The 12222-nt window shown below is 38.7% G+C and overlaps 1 pseudogene; it reads left to right on the top strand.

Annotated features, from left to right (window-relative positions):
• The window catches only part of LOC119535186, a 78630-nt pseudogene that overhangs the window by 46052 nt on the left and 20356 nt on the right, over positions 1-12222 (top strand).

The following is a 12222-nucleotide window of genomic DNA, read 5'->3' as shown; positions in this document are numbered from 1 at the left end:
TCTTTGATAAGGCCCCCAAAGTCACTGAACTGAGTCATAATGGTCTTTTCAACAAATGGGGCTGGGAGAGTTGGATATCCATATCCAAAAGAATGAAAGAGGACCCCTACCTCACCCCCTACACAAAAATTAACTCAAAATGGACCAAAGATCTCAATATAAAAGAAAGTACCATAAAACTTCTAGAAGATAAAGTAGGAAAACATTTTCAAGACCTTGTATTAGGCGGCCACTTCCTAGACTTTACACCCAAAGCACAAGCAACAAAAGAGAAAATAGATAAATGGGAACTCCTCAAGCTTAGAAGTTTCTGCACCTCAAGGAATTTCTCAAAAAGGTAAAGAGGCAGCCAACTCAATGGGAAAAAATTTTTGGAAACCATGTATCTGACAAAAGACTGATATCTTGCATATATAAAGAAATCGTACAACTCAATGACAGTAGTACAGTCGGCCCAATTATAAAATGGGCAAAAGATATGAAAAGACAGTTCTCTGAAGAGGAAATACAAATGGCCAAGAAACACATGAAAAAATGTTCAGCTTCACTAGCTATTAGAGAGATGCAAATTAAGACCACAATGAGATACCATCTAACACCGGTTAGAATGGCTGCCATTAAACAAACAGGAAACTACAAATGCTGAAGGGGATGTGGAGAAATTGGAACTCTTATTCACTGTTGGTGGGACTGTATAATGGTTCAGCCACTCTGGAAGTCATTCTGGCAGTTCCTTAGAAAACTAGATATAGAGTTACCATTCGATCCAGCGATTGCACTTCTCGGTATATACCCGGAAGATCGGAAAGCAGTGACACGAACAGATATCTGCACGCCAATGTTCATAGCAGCATTATTCACAATTGCCAAGAGATGGAAACAACCCAAATGTCCTTCAACAGATGAGTGGATAAATAAAATGTGGTATATACACACGATGGAATACTACGCGGCAGTAAGAAGGAACGATCTCGTGAAACATGACAACATGGATGAACCTTGAAGACATAATGCTGAGCAAAATAAGCCAGGCACAAAAAGAGAAATATTATATGCTACCACTAATGTGAATTTTGAAAAATGTAAAACAAATGGCTTATAATGTAGAATGTAGGGGAACTAGCAATAGAGAGCAATTAAGGAAGGGGGAACAATAATCCAGGAAGAACAGATAAGCTATTTAACGTTCTGGGGATGCCCAGGAACGACTATGGTCTGTTAATTTCTGATGGATATAGTAGGAGCAAGTTCACAGAAATGTTGCTATATTAGGTAACTCTCTTGGGTTAAAGTAGGAACATGTTGGAAGTTAAGCAGTTATCTTAGGTTAGTTGTCTTTTTCTTACTCCCTTGTTATGGTCTCTTTGAAATGTTCTTTTATTGTATGTTTGTTTTCTTTTTAATTTTTTTTTCATACAGTTGATTTAAAAAAGAAGGGAAAGTTAAAAAAAAAAAAAAAAAGAAAAACAAGGAAAAAAGATGTAGTGCCCCCTTGAGGAGCCTGTGGAGAATGCAGGGGTATTGGCCTACCCCACCTCCATGGTTGCTAACATGACCACAGACATAGGGGACTGGTGGTTTGATGGGTTGAGCCCTCTACCACAGGTTTTACCCTTGGGAAGATGGTTGCTGCAAAGGAGGCTAGGCCTCCCTATGGTTGTGCCTAAGAGCCTCCTCCCGAATGCCTCTTTGTTGCTCAGATGTGGCCCTGTCTCTCTAGCTAAGCCAACTTGAAAGGTGAAATCACTGCCCTCCCCCCTACGTGGGATCAGACACCCAGGGGAGTGAATCTCCCTGGCAACGTGGAATATGACTCCCAGGGAGGAATGTAGACCTGGCATCGTGGGACGGAGAACATCTTCTTGACGAAAAGGGGGATGTGAAAGGAAATGAAATAAGCTTCAGTGGCAGAGAGAATCCAAAAGGAGCCGAGAGGTCACTCTGGTGGGCACTCTTATGCACACTTTAGACAACCCTTTTTAGGTTCTAAAGAATTGGGGTAGCTGGTGGTGGATACCTGAAACTATCAAACTACAACCCAGAACCCATGAATCTCGAAGACAGTTGTATTAAAATGTAGCTTATGAGGGGTGACAATGGGATTGGGAAAGCCATAAGGACCACACTCCACTTTGTCTAGTTTATGGATGGATGAGTAGAAAAATAGGGGAAGGAAACAAACAGACAAAGGTACCCAGTGTTCTTTTTACTTCTTCAATTGCTCTTTTTCACTCTAATTATTATTCTTGTTATTTTTGTGTGTGTGCTAATGAAGGTGTCAGGGATTGATTTGGGTGATGAATGTACCACTATGTAATGGTACTGTAAACAATTGAAAGTACGATTTGTTTTGTATGACTGCTTGGTATCTGAATATATCTCAATAAAATGAAGATTAAAAAAAAAAAAAAAGACATATCAGGCTATCAAGGACTTCAACCGTGAAGGACTGCCTTTGATGGTCTTTGCCAACTGGAGGGGGCTTTTCTGGTGGGATGAAAGGTGATTGGCCCGACTCTGGGTTGGACAGGTGTCATTGATGTTGAGGGGTGGGGGGCACAGCGCTAGGAACTGGGGGGCAGTGTTATACTGATAGACTGGAGGGAACTTGTGGGTGTCCTGACAACACATCACCCTCAGCTTCTTGGGGATTAGACTCCCTCTGAGATAACTCCTGAGGTACCACTTGAATGGGAAAATTCAATATGTTTTACAGTTTTATAAAAAATTTCAGAACAATTACTACAGAGCTTTTGAGGTGGGATGCTGTTGTGCATTTCACTGGTGGATGATGGAACATTCTGATGGTACTGGAAAATATGATTTGTGCTTTTCTCTATCTCTCTTTTCTAGGCATATTTTTGTTGATGTTATTCTTTCACATTCTACAATGACCAAGATAGATGCTGATATAAGCATATATGGGGGGAGGGGGAGGAATATACACCAAATTCCATACCAGTGGGTGTTCTTTGTGGCAATTTATGATATGGTTTATTATCCAACAAGAGCCCTGAGCCTGTGGCTCCAGCATATTATACCATTATTGTAAAGGCTCTTCTCTGTGCTATGGGAATTGCTTAGTGATTGGGCAGCTAGTATCACCATTTACTGAGAATCTTCCAGGTGTAGAGACACCATGGACAGTACAGGGAGAGCCAAAGAAAACACACTCCACCTCTTAGAGTAGAGAAAGCTCTTTCTCTGAAGGCTAGAGATTCATGGCCATGTGAAGGCCAGAGACTAAGCACCCAGAAATTATAAGAGTGGGCACATGAGGGTAAACTTCATTCATCTAGGAAGAACTCAGGATTCTGAAGTAGTAGAATGGGTTAGGGGAATAGAAGGAAGAGGAGTTGATACTGGTAGAGTAAATAGAGTGATCAGAGAGGGCCAAGGGCATGTGAAATGTGAAATAATGAACTCTCAGTAGGACATCCAGAAATAGCCTGGGGCAGGAGCACCTCTACCCTCTGAGGGAGGAAGGGTCTGAGGAAGCTACTCCTTTACCTGCCAAGGAAGACACCTATATGGCCAGGTCTCCCTGGCCAAATGTAGACGACCAGGGTATTTTTGTTTTTGTCTTTTTAGTTGAAAGTTTCTGTCGCAGCCCAAGAGGGCCATGCCAGTCCAAAGGCCAGAGAAGACAATGAGCATTTTCTGATACATGAACTTTTATTCAGGGCTTACTTACAGGGTGAGAAGTCGTGGAGAGATCGTGACGGCTCTCTCAGGCCGGGCAGGCATCGCGTTCACAGGGAAGATGACCAAGCGATGCAGAAAGGGCAGACAGCCTTTTATAAGGGTTTAAGACAAAGGCCTTCCTAAGGGTAGGGGGGAGCGTAGATGCAGGAACAGGTTACTCTGACCTGGGGGGTGGTGCAGGAAGGACTAGAATAACACTTGAACAATTACATTTTGCTCTTTTTGTGAGACTAAGAGCCTCTCACCTCCTGCCTGCTTCCCAAAAGTTACATTTTAAGGTCAATTTACCCTTTTTTTCTTTACTGACTTAGAAAGACAATAGGTTAAACATTTAGCTGCCTAGGTCATGTAGACTGCTGTGCACCAAGATCTGCAGGCCGGTTTTGCTCAGGCCATGGGTTGCTACATGTTCCCTTCTGCCAATATTTGCTGAAGAACTGCCACATTTTACAATTTTCTTGGGGAAGAGTTGAACTATTTATGTAAATTAATGTTTATGTGCTTTTTTAGACTACCAAGTTGAATTATTTTTTGGCCAAGATAATAAATCATTGGAAATACCTTGAGAAATTAAGAGTATCGGTTAAACAAGTCAATCTTACATGTTTTTATTAAGTGCCTGTTTGCAAGGAACTCTGCTAGCCACTTCAGAGAAAACACAAGTAAGTCAGAAACAGACATTGCCTCAAGGAGTCAAGAAAAAATGTTTTAGGGAGAATGATAAAGCAGGAAAGCAATTATACTATATCAAAGTTGGGAGTGGTGGTGAAACGACTTTTCATTCCTATATCCAAGGTGCATTTAGCATTAGGTTTCACATGATCCCAAATTCTGGGGCCATATGATCTACCTTAAGACCTGAGAGAGAATGCATTTCTCCTACTCCTTAGTTACTTCTCTGCGGGAGTGGGGTGGAGTGGGGAGGGGCTTGAGAATGTATTCTTCCTGAAATCATTTAAGGAGCAAGTCAACCTGTTTTATCCTAACAAGAGTCCAAAGGTCAAAAGTTTCTAATGTGCCGCTTCTAGGAAAAAGCTTTAATTCTGCTACATATTTTGGCTCAGGCCCAGATTGGCTGCTGGTTGTACAAAGAACAATAACAATTAAGATTGAGCTCTTTTCACCAGAAATTGTGCTATTTTATATGCATTATCTTACATAATAATCCTAACAAGCACCTCTAAGGGGTAGGTTATATTGTCATCCACATTTTACATAAATTGAGGCTTAGTTAGTTAAGTAAATTTCCTGATATCATTCAGCTAAGAAATGACAGAGCTGGGATGGGAATCTAGCTCCCTGCAGCACAGTTGGCTGACTAGGGATTATGACCAGAACCAGATATACTAGAATATCCCTCGAATACAATATCTAGTTTCCTTAGAAAGTTATCATCCACCTACCTCCCCTCTGCTTTGGGACTGCCCTTAGTTAACGTAACAAGAAACTTCAAAAAATCAGAAATGAGTTATTGGCCTGATGTAAACCAGGACCAGTTCTAGCTTCTGAATTTTGGTCCTGATGCATCCATTTACAAACCCTAACACAAATAAGCTTTGGGGAGAGTAAAGATCAGTGTAAAAGTAGGAGAGAGGAGAAACAGTGCCTTTCATATTTACACACGGGTCAAGATGTTTCCTTTATATTATCTCCTGTAAAGGGACCTGAGCTGTGCGCCTCTCATCATTCTCTACATCCCTTGGGGAGATGTTTGTAGTTTTGGTTTCAATACTGGTTGGGGATTATGCAGGGATGGAAAAAAAAACAATTATGCCATCCCTCAGTGCACACAAAGACACAGCCAGGAGCCAACTGCACTGTGGGTAAAATGACCCCAAAATTGTGTGTAAGGAGTAGGAAAAGATTAGAGACAGCTCTTGCTATACTGAAAACTGACATTAGTGGAGAGAAAAAAGGACTCTTTACTAGTCAGCCTAGGAGGTCTAATTCAAGCAGTAAAAAGATTAAATAAATAAATAAATACATACATACATACACACATACATACATACATACATACATGTATGTCAAGATGGTATTGGTGCTTTTTTCCAGTGAGCTCTATCTGGCCAAAAGGCTATTCAGCATAATGCAAAATTAAATTATAAAAAATGGCTGAATATTTAGATGGAAGAGCCATTTGGAAGCAGTTTATTTAGACGAACTGGCAATGACCCACAACAGGGAGACATCAAGAGTGAAATTTACTAGAAATTAGCACCAGGGTCCCAGCCTCAGCATGAATAGCTTGATAGGATGCAAATCTCAGTGATATTAAGCTGCCTCACTGCTAGTGCTACAGGGTACTCTGAGTTGGCTTTTCATGTTATACTTATTTTTTTCCTAGGACAGGTTATAAATAACAAAATAAACACACACATACACACACTTACTGAAAACTTTAGCTGGAATGAAAGTCTATTTTAAAATCTCTGATTACTTGGATGTTGAAATACAGTGTCAGTTGGCCATAATGGACTCAGGAGAGACATTATGCATATGCAGCTTGTGTATGCCTGATGTTTACCTTCAGCTTGTAACAGATAATCTTGTCCAAGCCAATAAGATCTGTTCCAGTATCAAGAGCCTGGGGCACTGTGGAAACACCCTGCCACTCTGTTCCCTTGTTTAGTACATGTGGCCTCATAGTTTATCCTTGTATAACAATGAAGACCCTAGGCAGGGTTGGAGCTTGGGTGCTGAGAACATGCTGAAAAGTCTGCATATGATCACCATTCATGCAGATGTGCTTTGCCCAGAATGCTGGAAGGCTCAAAGCTACTACCTTTCCAGTGAAGAACTGTCAGTATATTCCATTCCCAGTTGCATTTCTCAGGGGGCTGAGAATGGACAGTCAGCATATGCATAGCTTTAAAATTCCCTGCAGATTTCTAGCCTGAACCCTTGGGGATCCCCTCTCGGTTACCACTCTTGGCTGTGCTTTTGCTCTATCTCTTAAATATGAAGGGATTTCAATTAAATTTGTGTCAGAATGTTGCTAAATGATTCAGCCTGCCTTTTAAAATGCATGGTTTGGGACAGATGCAGTTCATTGTGAGCATGCTGTTGGTTGGTTGTTGGTTTGTATTTTAATAGCTTTTGCTGCTTTTCAGATGTTTTGATGGTTGTAGTGTGGGTCTGTTGGTGTTAGAGGCATTATTTTCAGCCCCAAGCTTGTTAGTTTTAATGAAACTTGATGCCCCTTTTCTACTCAGTCTTGGGGCCTGAAAGATATCTGTTTGGCAGTAAGATCCAGGCGCTTCCCTTGGCTGACAGTGTCATCAGTACGATTTCTGACATTTCTCACCATACAAAAAAATCCAGGAAAAATCTAGGAATGTTTAATAATTTATTCAAAGCTCTTTTCTGGTTTTTATTTTACTCAGTCATTGTATCAGATGTTAGAAAGCAGATTACCTCAGCTTCATATTATCTTTCCTAGCAGTAAGAATGAACTAATAGAATGTAGACTTCAGAGCCAAAAAGATCTGAGTTCAAGTCTTCTCTCTGTCATTTACTCACTTATTTAATTAACCTCAAGTTTTCTCTCCTGTAACTTGTAATAGGCACTATTCTGAAGATTAATTTGTGTGTGTATGCATGCGCTGTGTATAATCACTCTGCTTAGTACAGAGTATGCTAGCTGTAATGGTGATGAAAAAGAACCAGTTCATAAAAAATTGAAAATGTACATAAACTCAAATTAAACTCAAACAATTTGCATATGCCATGGCATTGAGTGCTATTGTTTTTAAATTAAATAAATGGCACATTTTAAATAAAGTTCCTCCCTTTAAAAAATATTTTTTATTGATGTAAAATATACATAGAGATTATTTTGACCATTTTTAAGTGTACTATTCTGTGACAATTAAGTACATTGACAGTGTTGTATAACCTTCACTGCTATCTATTTCCAAAACATTGTCATCATCCCAAACAGAAACTCATACCCATTAAGGAGTGACTTCTCATTTTCCCTCTCCCCTGCCCCTGGTAACCACTGTTCTGTCTTCTGTGTCTATGAATTTGTATATTCTTGTTATTTTACATAAGTGGGATCACACAATATCTGTTCTGTGTCTGGCTTATTTCACTCAGCATGATGTCTTCAAGGTTCATCCATGTTGCAGCATGTATCAGAATTTTGTTCTTTCTTGTGGCTGAGTAGTATTGCACTGTAGGAATATTTTGTTTCTCTATTTATCTGTTGGTGGACACTTGGGTTGCTTCTACCTGTTGAGTCTTGTGAATAATGATGCTGTGTTTTGGTATAGAAATATCTGTTTGAGTCCCTGCTTTCAGTTCTTTTGGATACATATCTAGAGGTAGAACTGCCGAGTCGTGATAATTCTATGTGTAAGTTTTTGAGAAACCCACAAACAGTTTATCCACAGCAGCTGCACCATTTTCCATACCACCAAGACTGTTCAAGGATGCCTATTTTTCAGCATCTGCCAACACTTGCTATTTAATGTTTCTTAATAATAGCCATCCTAGTGGATGTGAGGTGGTATCTCATTGTAGATTTGAGTTTCATTTATCTAATGGCTAATGATAAATGAAACTAAGTTTCAGACACTGGGCAGGACACTGGAGATACAAAGATGAAAAATACAGTTTTTGAAGATAACATTTTTGAAGACTCATTTCCATTAGCAGCACATTTTAAAAGCTCATCACATGCTAAGTATCATGAGAGGAATTGAAAAGAGCTAGAATAGTTCTTTCCTTCAGAAAATGTAATGTAGTGGGAGAGATCACATGTTGAAATGAAAAATACTCAATGTTTGTCGAGCAAGTGTGAATTAATGTGGTAAAACCTGAGCACAGAAATTCAGGGAGAATATAAAATGAATATGTAATCTGGAAGACTTCTTATAGGGGAGGGGATGTGCACTGTATCTTGGATATTAAACCCTTATCAAAACCCTTCTGAATATTAAACCCTTATCAAATACATGGTTTCCAAATATTTTCTCCCATTCTCTAGACGGTCTTTTCACTATCCTGATAATACCCGTTGTTATACAAAAGTTTTTAAGTTTTATGAAGTCCAGTTTATCTATTTTTGTTGTTGTTGTTGCTTGTACTTTTAGGGTAAAGTCTGAGAATCCATTGCCTGATACAGGGTCCTGAAGATATTTCTCTATGTTTTCTTGTAAGAGTATAGCACCTCTTTTTAGGTCATAGATCCATTTTGAATTAATTTTTTTATATGGTATGAGGTAGGGCCCAAATTCATACTTTTGCATCTGGATTTCCAGTTGTCCCAGCACCATTTGTTGAAGAGAGTATTATTTCACCATTGAATGTACTTGACACATTTGTTGAAGATTAATTGGTCATAAATACGTGGGCTTATTTCTGGACTCTTAATTTTATTGGTCTATGTGTCTATCCTAATGACAATATAGCCCTTCTTTTTTGAAGTTAGATCTGATAATCATAGACAGTACATAGATTTTGATGTAGATACATCTTCAGCAAACAAAAGTGAGTAAAGAGACTGGAAGCTTGTCTTCATTTACTTCTCATTTCTTTTTTCTTTTTTCTTTACAGGTTGAATGGCTCTGTTGTACTGCTTTCTATTGTTTTATTTTCTCCTTTTATCTCTGGCTTCAAATTTTTTTTTTTCTGTGCATGATACCATTGAGAGCCACTCCCTTCAGTTACTTGTTCTGAGACTATACTCTTGGCAGCACTGAAAAATGCACTGCTAGTTACACAATTATTTTATTATGTGCTGTGGAGCACTAGTTGAAGTATCCACTAAAGAATTAATTTAGTTAAAATAATTTGAACTGAGCAATTATTTTCATAAACACAGAATTAGCATAAAGCGCTTGAAGTCCTTAATTCCCTGCTCTTCATACAGCAGTTGTGTAATTAGCAGTAAATTTTTTTGGTCCTTGCTTTCCTCCCAACAGAATAAGTATCTTCTCTCTGATCATATACACAGAGTATATGACCATACAAATTCAACATAGAGTTTTTCCTGGGCTGACTGGGATTTCTGAAATCTTTCCAGACCAGATAGTTTGAGGGAATGGAGAAATTACCTTGCAGTGAAGTGTGCTCACTGATGGTTTATACATAGAGCCACTTTTTTGTTTTGTTTTGTTTTGTTTTGTTTAATTTTTATTGGGGTTGTTCAGATACCATACAATTATTAAAAGATCCAAAGTATACAATCACTTGCCCCTGGGTACTCTCATACAGCTGTGCATCCATCACCACACTTAATTTTTGTTCAATTTTTAGAAACTTTTCATTCCTCCAGACAAGAAATAAAGTGAAAGATGAAAAAAAATAAATAAAAGGAAACTTGAATCCTCCCCTATCCCTAACCAACCCCTCTCAATCATGGCCTCATAGTGTTGGTATAGTACATTTGTTACGGTTTATGAAAAAATGTTGAAATACTACTAACTGTAGTGCATAGTTTGCAATAGGTATATATTTCTTCCCTATATGCCCCTCTATTGTTAACTTCTAATTGTATTGTCATACATTTGTTCTGGTTCATGGAAGCTATTTCTAGTATTTGCACAGCTGATCATGGACATTGCCCACCATAGGATTTAGTTTTATACATTCCCATCTTTTGACCTCCAACTTTCCTTCTGGTGACATATATGACTCTGAGCTTCCCCTTTCCACCTAATTCACACACCATTCAGCACTGTTAGTTATTCTTACATCTTGCTGCTGACATGTCTGTTCATTTCCAAACATTTAAGTTCATCCTAGTTGAACATTCATATGCTAAGCAACTGCTCCCCATTCTTAACACTTGTCCTATATCTTGGTACCTTATATTTCATGTCTATGAGTTTACATATTATAATTAGTTCCTATCAGTGAGGCCCTGCAATGATTGTCCTTATGCGTCTGGCTTATTTCACTCAGTATATTGCCCTCAAGGTTTTGTCATCAACCCATTTTTTTTTTTAATATGGTTTTGTTCATTGACCATACATTCCATCCTAAGTATATAATCGATGTTTCTCTGTATGGTCTTATATTTATGTGTTCACCACCTTCACCACTATCTATATAAGGGCATCTACTTTTCTTCCACAAGGCAGGAGGGAGAGTCAAAGAAGGTAGAGAGGCAAAAGAAAGAGGAAAAAAAAAAATGACAGCTAGGAAGCAGCAAAAGGAAAAGTAACCTTAAATCAAAGTAGAGTAAGGAGTCAGACAACATCAATGTCAAGTGTCTAACATGCCTCCCCTATCCCCCCCTCTTATCTGCATTTACCTTGGTGTATCACCTTTGTTACATTAAAGGAAGCATAATACAATGATTCTGTTAGTTACAGTCTCTAGTTCATGTTGATTGCATCCCTCCCCCAATGCCTCCCCATTTTTAACACCTTGCAAGTTTAACATTTGCTTGTTCTCCCTTGTAAAAGAACATATTTGTACATTTTATCACAATTGTTGAACACTCTAGATTTCACCAAGTTACACAGTCCCGGTCTTTATCTTTCCTCCTTTCTTCTGATGTCTCACATGCTCCCAACCTTCTTCTCTCAACTGTATCATAGTTATCTTTGTTCTGTGTACTTATATTGTTGTGCTACCATCTCTCAAAATTGTGTTCCAAACCATGCACTCCTGTCTTCTATCACTCTGTAGTGCTCCCTTTAGTATTTCCTGTAGGGTGGGTGTTTTGTTCACAAAGTCTCTCATTGTCTGTTTGTCAGAAAATATTTTGAGCTCTCCCTCATGTTTGAAGGACAGCTTTGCTGGTTATAGGATTCTTGGTTGGCGGTTTTTCTCTTTCAGTATCTTAAATATATCACACCACTTCCTTCTTGCCTCCATGGTTTCTGCTGAGAGATCCGCACATAGTCTTATTAAGCTTCCTTTGTATGTAATGGATCGCTTTTCTCTTGCTGCTTTCAGGATTCTCTCTTTGTCTCTGATATTTGATAATCGGATTATTAAGTGACTTGGCATAGGCCTATTCAGATCTCTTCTGTTTGGAGTACGCTGCGTTCTTGGATCTGTAATTTTATGTCTTTCATAAGAGATGGGAAATTTTCATGAATTATTTCCTTTATTATTGCTTCTGCCCCTTTTCCCTTTTCTTCTCCTTCTGGGACACCAATGATATGTACATGATTGTACTTTGTTTCATCCTTAATTTCCCAGAGATGTTGCTCATATTTTTTCATTCTTTTCTCCATCTGCTCCTTTGCATGTAGGCTTTCAGGTGTTTTGTTCTCCAGTTCTTGAGTGTTTTCTTCTGCCTCTTGATGTCTGCTGTTGTATGTTTCCATTGTGTCTTTCATCTCTTGTGTTGTGCCTTTCATTTCCATAGATTCTACTAGTTGTTTTTTTGAACTTTCGATTTCTGCCTTATGTATGCCCAGTGTTTTCTTTACAGCCTCTGTCTCTTTTGCAATATCTTCTCTAAACTTTTTGAATTGATTTAACATTAGTTGTTTAAATTTCTGTATGTCAGTTGAAGTGTATGTTTGTTTCTTTGACTGGGCCATAACTTTG

This window comes from Choloepus didactylus, chromosome 5, assembly GCF_015220235.1.
Source record: "Choloepus didactylus isolate mChoDid1 chromosome 5, mChoDid1.pri, whole genome shotgun sequence".
Lineage (NCBI taxonomy): Eukaryota > Metazoa > Chordata > Mammalia > Pilosa > Megalonychidae > Choloepus > Choloepus didactylus.
This window is presented reverse-complemented; position numbering and strand designations above follow the sequence as displayed.